Raw genomic sequence first — 11380 nt, forward strand, 5'->3', positions numbered from 1 at the left:
AAGCTGGGTCCGGGGGGGGGCGCAAGGAGGAGAGCTCCGGGAAGGCACGGCCCTTGCCGAGCAGCTCTCTCCATCCCGGGTTGAGCGTCACTCGGCGGCCCCAGCAGCTCCGGCCCAACTTGGGCCCCAGCGGCTCCGGCCCCAGGGCGGCGACCCCGGTTCCGGCCGAGCCGGCCTGGCCCGGCCCCCAGCAGCGCCGGCCCTGGTTCCGGCCAAGCGCGCCAGCCCAGCACCTCCGGCCCGGCCCCAAGCCCCGCAACCCCGGCCGGAGTGCAGCCCGATTCCTGGGCTCTTTAAAGCCCGTCCTGGTCAGGGGACGGGGGGGGAGGGGGTTGGATGGGTCAGGAGTTTGGGGGGGGAGCTGTCAGGGGGTCTGTCAGGGTGGCAGGGGTGTGGATAGGGGTTGGGACAGTTAGGGACAGGGAGCGGGGGGGTTAGATAGGTCGGAGGTTCTGGGGGGGCTGTCAGGGTGGCAGGGGTGTGGATAGGGGTTGGGACAGTTAGGGACAGGGAGTGGGGGGGTTAGATAGGTCGGGGGTTCTGGGGGGACTGTCAGGGGGGCAGAGGTGTGGAGAGGGGTCGAGGCAGGCAGGTAGCAGAGGGGGTTGGATGGGTCAGGAGTTCTGGGGGTCCTGTCAGGGGGCGGAGAGCAGTTGGATAGGGCATGGGAGTCCCCGGCGGTCTGTCTGGGGGCAGGAGTGTGAATATGGGGTGGGGGTGTGGATAAGGATCGGGGCACTCAGGGGACAGATAGGGTCATAGGAGGTTCTCAGGAGGGGGTAGTCAGGGGAAAAGAAGCAGGGCGGCTTAGATAGGGGGGTGGGGTCCGAGGGGGCAGTTAGTGGCAGGGGTCCCAGGAGGGGGCAGTCAGGGGACAAGGAGCGGGGGGCGGGTTGGGGAGTTCTGAGGGGGGCAATCGGGTGGGAAGTGGGAGGGAGTGGATGGGGGCAGGGCAGGGGCAGGGCTAGAGCGGGGCTCCTTCCCCCCCCCCCCCCGTGTCCTCAATTTTGCTTGTGGAAATATGGTAACCCTATTACAGTCAGCTAGTCACATGTGATACGGGCTGCCAGATTTTCTCAGCTCATTCCATGAACAATATGACGTTTCTTACTTCCCAAAGGCCTAGCTGTAAAATGAGCTCCTGATACAGCCTTCTGGATGGCAAAGGGTTATCCGGGAGGGGTGGGTGCAGTGGCTGGATGTTTATAAACCATCAATCACATTTGCAAACAAAAACTGAGTCTCACACAATCTGAGCAAGAACCTGTTATTTGAGGGTAACAACTGAACTGTGGTAAGAAAGGGAGTCAAGGCTGGAATCTTCCCACTGAATTCTCTGCTGTCCATCTGGATGATTTCTGTCTGTGTTTCTGTAATAGTGGAAGGCCTGAGACTCTGCAGAGATCTCCTGTGTTGTCCTCCCCGTTCAATTAAAAAAAAAAAAAAACAAATTTTGAAAGAAAGCAGACATTGTCTGTGATTTTTTCTGCTTTTTAAAAACCCCTAGTTTTCGATACAAAAAAAGTTTTGACGGAAAATATTTGTCCAACCCTTTTAATGAGCTTTAGTGCCTTTTAGCACTAGCTGATGTTGAGAACCAGTGATACCTTGTAAAGGTGACTTGAAAAGAAGTTTTCTCAAAACTGGGTTTGTGCCAAGATGCAGAAGGTTTTTAAATGTTTATTTTTCCCAGGGGCCGCTGGCGGGTCGGGGGGAGAGGGGGCGAGCAAGTGGGATAATTTGCCCTGGGACCTGCAGGGGCCCCCATGAGAATATAGTATTCTATAGTATTGCAACTTTTTTTTTTATGGAAGGGGCCCCTGAAATTGCTTTGCCCCAGGCCCCCTGAATCCTCTGGGCGCCCCTGCTCCCTGAGTGAGTGCACAGTGCTGAGTGTTTGTCACTGCAGCATGTTCTTCACAGATTTCATAACAAACAAGAAACAGGAAATCAATTACACAACTCTGCCACTACTCCCACTGTCATTTCTAGTCTGGACACAGAGGGTGAAGAGAAAACCTAAGAGATCATCTCCCATTTAGGCACAAAATAAGTGTTCAAAAGAGTTCAGCATGTTAGATGTTGAGGTCTGTTGGAAACCTAGCCACACAATATGGGCCACCCAGCCACTCCTATTAGGTGCCTAAATTGGAACTGTGCTTTTTTTGAAAATCTGCTTCTTTGAGCTCTATCCAAGGCCTAGAGACTTTAGCGAAGGGTTGCCACTGACTTCAGTGGGTGTTGGATCAGACCCTACAGGCATGTCTCCAAACTGCAGCTTCCCCCAGTTCAGTTCTGGGAGTAATTTCCCACTCACAGTAAGCGATGTTGAAACAGTCAGCGCTGGAGATCATTACTGTCAGCAAGGCTGGGATTGGCCACTGTCACAGTGATACAGACCAAAACAAAAACCTCCCTGTTCTCCATGGACCACATTGAGCTCCTCACCGCAGGTGTCACAGTCGGGTGTCCAACCATCGCCACCTTCACGGCAAATCAAATCAGGAAGCATCTTGGGTCACTGACTGATTCCGAAATTGAAAACGGTGAGAAAGCATGACACTCTCTCTGAACGGTGTCACTGCTTAATTGGAACAAGAGCAAAGTAAAGTCATACAGCAGCCTCGCCTGCTATGTGTGTAGATACAGCTGTCAGAGTCAGATTCTAAGGCCAGAAAGGAGCACCAGATCCTCCAGTCTGACCTCCTATATATCACAAGCCACCAACACTCACCCAGCACCCGCACACTAAACCAACAACCGAATTGAGCCCAAAGTATTACAGCCCACAGCTGGGTATTACAGCTGAGCTGTTTGTAAGAAATTCTCATACACGTCCTAATGCTGGGCCACTCCTCAGGTCCTTCCTTCCCCACCATTTACGGGAGCTAGACACATTATCCACGGGGAATTTTATTTATTGCAAATTTGGGGTAAAATTTGCCCAGACACAAGGCAGCATAAGCAGTATTTTCAGGGCTTAAATGAAGCTTCAGTGGTTCATAGGCCTTTTGTTGTTGCTGTGCTGTTTTTTGTGAGTTATTCATTGTTGAGGCTTTTCCAAATGATTTCTGCAGACAAGTTTTAGCCTATGGGTCATATAAAAGCTTTCCCCCTGCACTATTTGCTCTTCATGGTGAGTGGTCACATGACTTATGGGATATTTTCTCTGCTCGCTGTACAGACGGCTGTATCCTTCGAACAGGAGATTAGTGAATGACAAGTGATGATCAGCCCCTGCGGAATAAGGCACTTTCAATGAGCAATTTTCATGCTAAAATCTACGAAACTTTCAGGATTTACAAACATTTCCATGAACACCCAGCACCCACCTGGATTCTCACATGCAATCGATGAAATGACCCCACAAATTACAGCCAACCCAATTTGCTGCTTTTAGACATGACTCACAGTTTACATTATTCATTATTCTAATTTTTACTCAGTCTTCATTCAGGCAAACTCCCATTCTCCAAAACTGACTCATGATTTGGCCCATTATTCTGTTATTTATATAGAACTTTATAGCCAAGTTCCTGCCCCCAGGCAAGTATTCCAGGAGCTACTGTCCTGACTGCATTATTCATTTTTATATTTAATACACTGAACATCTCTTATTTCACCAGCCACCAGCAACAACATTTCTACTAGAGTGCCACAGAATCCAGGGATCTGCCTTAGAGTCCAGGTCGACTTTACCACAGAGTTCCCAGGGCTTCATGCAGATGACTCAGGGAGGAGAAAATGATACTTATTTATTCAAACTGACTTTTTAACTGTAAATGTCACTTTCCTTAAAGAATCTTTTCAAGCGTGTTTCCTTTATATTCAGTGAGAAATGTCTCCACATCCCCACTATGGAGCCTGAACACAGGCCTCAATTAGGGCCAGATTCTGACAGCCTGACTCACGTTGAGTCTTACTTTTAAAACTGTCCCAATGATTTTAATAGGATTTTTTGAGGAGTAGAGCCCTAGACAGGACAAGTAAATCAGAATCTGCTCTCATGGTAAATGTACTATCACAGACATCAGTGCTTTCAAGCACCCAAATCCAGTTACTTTAATCCCTTATAGATTAAAAACACTTAAATATATTTAATACCATTGTACATGCTGGAGGCAAAACGGGGTTTAGGGTGGAGGCTGACAGCTCACAACTCCCCATGTAATAACCTCGTGACCCCCTGAGGGGTCATGACCTCCAGTTTGAGAATCCCTGCGCTAATACTTGCTTGGGCAGTCTTTGATGGATTAAACTGTGGGGAATTCTGGCAGCAGCCACTAGATGGCACTGGAAAGATGTCATGCAGGAACAGAGATTTCAGACAATCAGCAAGCTGGAGTTAGTCTGACATTAACTCAGCCGGACAACATTAAACTAATGGTGTCTGGTGAGAAAAGAGGCTGTCCCGGAAGCATTTGGAGTTGGGACAGTTTGATTGTCTCTCCTTCCTAAGAACACTATTATTGTCCTACTCCAGTTCCCCTTGTGCAATATGGTCCATGTCACTGAAGCTGTGAGTCATTCAAAATTCACGGAGAGAGAGCACAAATTATTCCTATCTCTAGCCAAGGTGAATGGATCTTTCCCAAGGTTCTTTTTCTGTTCTGGTGAAAAAATCTTGGGTCAGTAAAGGGCCCACGATGGCCAGTCATTGGAGATGCCTGTCCCACCCGTCCTTGGTGAATAACATTCCAGTTGTGACTAATCATTTTTAATTATATAACTGACAACAAACAAATCACACAATTATCAGTGAAAACCAGGGCTTTGGAGCTGTGCTCCAGCTCTGCTCCAGCTCCAGGCAAAAACCTGCAGCTCCACTGCTCCGGAGCTGCTCCACGCTCCAGCTCCGGGCTCTGCTCCAAAGCCCTGGTGAAAACTCTGATCCCTTATTGACTAGACATATCTTCCCTTGTGTCATGCATGTAATTTTCCCTTTAAACAATCAATGAGTGTTTCCTGATTCAAAGCAGAGAGCTAGATCCCAGCCCCTGCATCAGCTCATGTTCTGTAGGGATATTCTTATAATTGAACCCATTCAGCACAGCTGAAGACTTACATACTCACACACACTAAATTAAGCCAACACTATTCTCCGAGTAGGGAAATCTTAGTCCAAAAAAGCAGTTTCAGGAGTGAATATACCATCCAATGGGATAACAGCTGGGAGGGTGCATAACAGTCTAAGGCAGGACCTATGATAGAATCGCTCTCACTGGATCAGAGGATAGTTTTGTGCTATATTGCCACAATATTTCGCCTAACAGTGAAAAGGCAGGAGATTGGGAGGCACTTAGAGGGCATGGGTTATTTGGTGAAGTCAAGTGAACTCTGTAAGTGGTTGACCAAAAAGCAGGATCCTCTGCTGTTAACACTCGTCGGCAGTATGTGCTGCAATAGGCAGGCAGAGCTGTAGGAAAGAGACCTTTGTTAAACACGCCGAGTGGCCAGTGTTACAAGCAGAGGCTATAGAGCACTGATGGGGAAACTGTGGCCCATCAGGGTAATCCGCTGGTAGGCTGCAAGATGGTTTGTTTACATTGACCGTCCGCAGGCACGGCTGCCCACAGTGGCCGCGGTTCATACAATGCACAGTCAGCCTGTGGAACTCATTGCCAGGGGATGTAGTAAAGGCCAAAACTATAACTGGGTTCAAAAAAGAATTAGATAAGTTCATGGAGGATAGGTCCATGAATGGCTAATAACCAAGATGGTCAGGGATGCAACCCCATGTTCTGGTGTCCCTAATCCTCTGACTGCCAGGTGCTGGGACTGGGAGACAGGAATCACTTGATAATTACTCTGTTCTGTTCCTGACCGCTGAAGCATCTGGCACTGGCCGCTGTTGGAAGACAAGATACTGGGCTGGATGGACCATTCATCTGATCCCATATGGCTGTTCTTATGTAGGTGCCAAGCACCCACAGCATCTATTCATTAGTACATCTGTAAATGAGGCCCAAGGTTCTTTAGTACGTCTATTGCTAGAGCTCTCAGGTGATTAGACAAATCTTGGGGGTGATTTGTGGGGAATACTCTGGGAATTACTGCTTTGTTTAAGAAGGACAAGGTGCCTTCCTAGGGCATGAAATCAGTGACATCCAGAGTGTGTTCAGATGAATAGGGTTGAAATGAAGGCTCATGCCCAGACACTGGTGGCACATCCAGAGTGAATATTTAGGAGAGACATGCCAGATCTGCTCAAATATACATAAGATCTGCAAAGACATCTGTATATATAGCATCTGAATCTGAGAAACCACAATATCATTTCAACACAGAAGAGCAGCAGGAAATAAGCCAAATATGAACATTTCACATCTCTGGGCTGAAACTAAAAATGCAGTAAATTTGCATGCATTTTGCCTAGGGGTGAGGTGTCCTCACTGAGCTGCTGAGCACATATAAACATTTTATTTTCCACGGCTCACTTATGAACGAGCTTTTCCAACCACGGTCAGGCAAGATGATCTCACACACGCCCCTTCTCTGGCTGCTGGTTCTCTGGATTCAGGGTAAGAAATCAATACATAAAAAATTTGAAAATGTCACACATCAGTGTGACAGAAGATGACAAATGCTGCCAGTCAGACTTATTTAATTAATATTCTACTGTTGTATTTTAGTATAAATTCACACTGGAAAATTCACACTGTGTTTCAGCATCTGAATGCTTGCCATATTCAGTATTATATCACTATTAATTCCCTTCCCATCTTCTCTGTCTATCCAGATTCCTCTGGGCAAACTGTGATGACTCAGTCCCCGGAATCTCTGGCACTGCCAGTGGGAGGGAGAGTCTCTATCAATTGCAAAGCCAGTACGAGTATTACCAATGACATACACTGGTACCAACAGAAACCCGGACAAGCTCCCAAACTTCTTATTGCCTACGCTAGCAGCCTCCAGTCGGGGGTCCCAGCCCGGTTCAGTGGCAGTGGGTATGGCACTGATTTCACATTCACAATCAGCAGCGTAGAAGCTGATGATGCTGGAGATTATTACTGCCAGCAGAGTAACAGCTTCCCTCTCACAGTGATACAGACCAGTACAAAAACCTCTCTGCTGTATGCAACACAGTTACTGCTTCCTGCAGATACAACTGTCTAGTTTACACATGTTCTGTCAAATGCGAAGGAAGAGGAAAACATTTTCCATCTCTGAACATACAGCCAAAAGCATTTGGATAATCACATAGATACTAGAATATACACAGAGACCTGAGGTTCACTGCAGTTTTCTCTGCTCTTTTCCCAGTCTTGAAGCCCAGTGCACCACACACACTTACTTGTGTTATAATACAAATAATTCCAAACAGCTATTACACCTTCTATCTTTCAGTCTAGAATGTTTCCTTCTTACAGCAAACTGACTTAATATTATTACAGAGAGCTGATCAGAAACAGGAATTCTCATATTGTCAGAAATTCTAAAACTGGGAGCAGAGGAGTAGAGTGGGCTTGTTCCGAATTGGCATGACAATTTGAAATTTCAAAATTTCCTGGATATGAAAACTCCAAAATGTAATTTTGGGAAAGTCAAAATGTTCATGTAAATGTTATCAACTTGACCTTTATTTTATAAATATAAAATAATATAATGTCAAAAAGATAGTACAAAAACAAAACACTTCAACCACATTCAAAGGAAATGTTCGGATCTTATCAAAATTAATCATTTTGATCATTTTCCCCTGAAAATTTCAACATAAATGATGCGTTCCCAGAGAACATTTAGATTTTGTCAAATCCACATTTTCTGAAAGAAAGCTGTCCCACTGGAAAAAAATTTCAGCCTGATCTTCTATTGTAAATATGTTTCTAAAATGGCCTTGTTGTCTCCTTTATTGGAATAGATCCTCAATAAAATCCCACTGGGAAGGTCTCAGTAATTATTAACCTATGAAAATGATACTAATCTAGGGATTTGTAAATGCCTGGGTCTACTGTTTGCACAGTAGGGTAGGACTTTGTGGTCCAGATTGTCCAAGACCAGTAAGGAAGCAAATCCCTGAATGCACCCGAACTCTGAGACACAAGCAGCTAATAGTCACATGTAGAATTTTCAACAGGGTTGGGGCTGGGAAGAGGCAGGGTGTGGAAGCTCCAGAGGAAGGATGTGCCCCAACGGACAGGGCAGTGGGGAGACCACACACCAGTGGGGTGCTCACCACCTGTTCTAGGATAGCATGGGGTGCACACATGCTCAGACTGGGTTTGGCTAGCACAAGCCAGCAGCAGCCAAGGAAGGTGATGTTCAGTCAGCTTCCCGGGGGCTTCTTGGCTGGCCACACCCATGGAAAAGAGGTAGCTGCTGGGGGAGGCGGGTAGAGGGCTGGAGAGAGAGAGGTCTGCAGGTCCCCCTACTCCACTCACACAGCCCCCTGAGGCTCTCAGGCGTGGGCCATATCATGGAGGTTGAGGGAACAGGGACACCGGTATAATGAGCAGCTCTGGAGCTTGGCACACTGATGCCACTTTTCAGCCTGAAACCTTCAATCAGATAGTGTAAGGCGCCTCCCTGGCATTAACATCTGGTCATTTACATAATTTGGCTCTTTTTGCATATTCACACATGGCTGATGGTCCCTCACTGAGCTGCCGAACACATAAATGGTTCCATTTCCACTACATGCTTCACTGACAAACATTTACAGCCCCACAGAAGCAAGATGATCTCAAAGACTCCCCTTCTCTGGCTGCTGCTTTTCTGGATTCAGGGTAAGAAACAGACAATGTTCAAAGACTATAGGAATAATAAAAATAAGGAACGAGACAAACCATCAAAATTGGCAGTGGTTTGTTTATTTAAATACTAGTTCTTGTGGTATTTTCTAATTCACTTCTACTCATGAGTTTACAAGTCTTTGAGTATCAGAGGGGTAGCCGTGTTAGTCTGAATCTGTAAAAAGCAACAGTGGGTCCTGTGGCACCTTTGAGACTAACAGAAGTATTGGGAGCATAAGCTTTCGTGGGTAAGAACCTCACTTCTTCAGATGCAAGTAATGGAAATCTCCAGAGGCAGGTATAAATCAGTGTGGAGATAATGAGGTTAGTTCAATCAGGGAGGATGAGGTGCTCTGCTAGCAGTTGAGGTGTGAACACCAAGGGAGGAGAAACTGCTTCTGTAGTTGGATAGCCATTCACAGTCTTTGTTTAATCCTGATCTGATGGTGTCAAATTTGCAAATGAACTGGAGCTCAGCAGTTTCTTTTTGGAGTCTGGTCCTGAAGTTTTTTTGCTGTAAGATGGCTACCTTTACATCTGCTATTGTGTGGCCAGGGAGGTTGAAGTGACCTTGGGAGGCAGGCCAGTCCTCGCCCACAGACAACCTGCCAACCTTAAGCATATTCTCACCAGCAACCACACACCGCACCATAACAACCCTAACTCAGGAACCAACCCATGCAACAAACCTCGATGCCAACTCTGCCCACATATCTACACCAGCAACACCATCACAGGACCTAACCAGATCAGCTACAACATCACCGACTCATTCACCTGCACGTCCACCAACGTTATATATGCCATCATATGCCAGCAATGCCCCTCTGCTATGTACATTGGCCAAACTGGACAGTCACTACGCAAGAGGATAAATTGACACAAGTCAGATATCAGGAATGGCAATATACAAAAACCTGTAGGAGAACACTTCAACCTCGCTGGCCACACAATAGCAGATGTAAAGGTAGCCATCTTACAGCAAAAAAACTTCAGGACAAGACTCCAAAGAGAAACTGCTGAGCTCCAGTTCATTTGCAAATTTGACACCATCAGATCAGGATTAAACAAAGACTGTGAATGGCTATCCAACTACAGAAGCAGTTTCTCCTCCCTTGGTGTTCACACCTCAACTGCTAGCAGAGCACCTCACCCTCCCTGATTGAACTAACCTCATTATCTCCATACTGATCTATACCTGCCTCTGGAGATTTCCATTACTTGCATCTGAAGAAGTGAGGATCTTACCCATGAAAGCTTATGCTCCCAAAACTTCTGTTAGTCTTTGAGTATAAAGTTTTTTAATGTCATTGTCCCATTTACCCAACTCCAACCCTGCCAATTTTTATTTTCTCTCTCCAGGTTCCAGTGGGCAGATTGTCATGACTCAGACTCCAGAATCTCTCTCAGTGTCTGTGGGAGAGACCATCACTATCAAATGCAAAGCCAGCACAAGCATTAACAACAACATCGCTTGGTACCAACAGAAACCTGGACAGGCTCCCAAGCTTCTTATCTATTACACCAGCAACGTCCCACAGGCATCCCAGACCGGTTCAGTGGCAGTGGGTCGGGCACTGACTACACATTCACAATCAGCAGGGTTGAAGCAGATGATGCTAGAGATTATTACTGTCAGCAGCATTACAGCACCCCTCTCACACAGTAATACAGACCAATACAAAAATCTCTCTGCTCCATGAAGTCTTCAGTACAGTAGACACATGTATACACAACTAGCACAATGGTCACATTTTTAAATGATCTGCCAAAAGACAACTAGAAGGAAACTTCTCTCATCCACTTATATAACCTAAAACTCTAGCACTGTATTGTTATTCCAAGAAGGTAGCTATGCACGGAAGTTTGTTATAGCAAGAGTTGAGGGTCACTGGTGAAATCTTACGATGGTGCGTCTAATTAGTTCCATTGTTTAAAAAAGTCTGACCTTCTCTGTGAATTTGCTGGGTTTATGATTCTTGGTGTTTGAGTAATGACAACATCCCGGTGATGGATGTTATCCTAAATTACTAATATGTACTCACAGCTTTAGTGCCATCTTATTATTTTTGTATTTATAAAAACAAATATAAGGAAATTTCCAAACAAAAATCTACATTAAGACAGAGTTAAGGTTGTCAATATATCTCAATAATCTAAGAGTAACAACATTACAAGGATATTGTACTTATCCCAAAACGAAGCACTGCAAAACTAAGGGAATTCAAAATGGATTACATTTACACTTTTTACAAAAACCTGAACACTTTAACATAAAAAAGTACTTTTAAGGCACCCAAACAACCTTAACACACACACTCTCTCTCAAAATGTCATACACAAGAACTAACACAAACCCAAAGAGAATGCCACTATACAACAATACTAATGATATGAAGATATGTAATATCTACCTTATGTCTTTATTTTATTTTATTTAAATTCATAGACCAGAAGGGACCATCATGATGATCTAATCTTATCTCCTGAATAATACCAGCTATAAAACCTACCTAATACGTTCTGCATCAAGCCGAGAACTTTTGTTTGAGCAATAGCATATTATCTAGAAAGCTCTGCAGTCTTGATTTCTGAGGATAGATTTACTTGTCCTTCAAGGCAGGCAGAGCAACCAGCCAGTTTGCATC

The 11380-nt window shown here is 45.5% G+C and overlaps 1 pseudogene; it reads left to right on the plus strand.

Annotated features, from left to right (window-relative positions):
• Window positions 1-8677: 8677 nt before the first annotated feature.
• Window positions 8678-10401, plus strand: LOC128838306 (immunoglobulin kappa variable 4-1-like; annotated as a pseudogene).
• Window positions 10402-11380: the final 979 nt, after the last annotated feature.

The sequence above is a fragment of the Malaclemys terrapin genome, chromosome 5 (assembly GCF_027887155.1).
Source record: "Malaclemys terrapin pileata isolate rMalTer1 chromosome 5, rMalTer1.hap1, whole genome shotgun sequence".
In the NCBI taxonomy this organism is placed as follows: domain Eukaryota; kingdom Metazoa; phylum Chordata; order Testudines; family Emydidae; genus Malaclemys; species Malaclemys terrapin.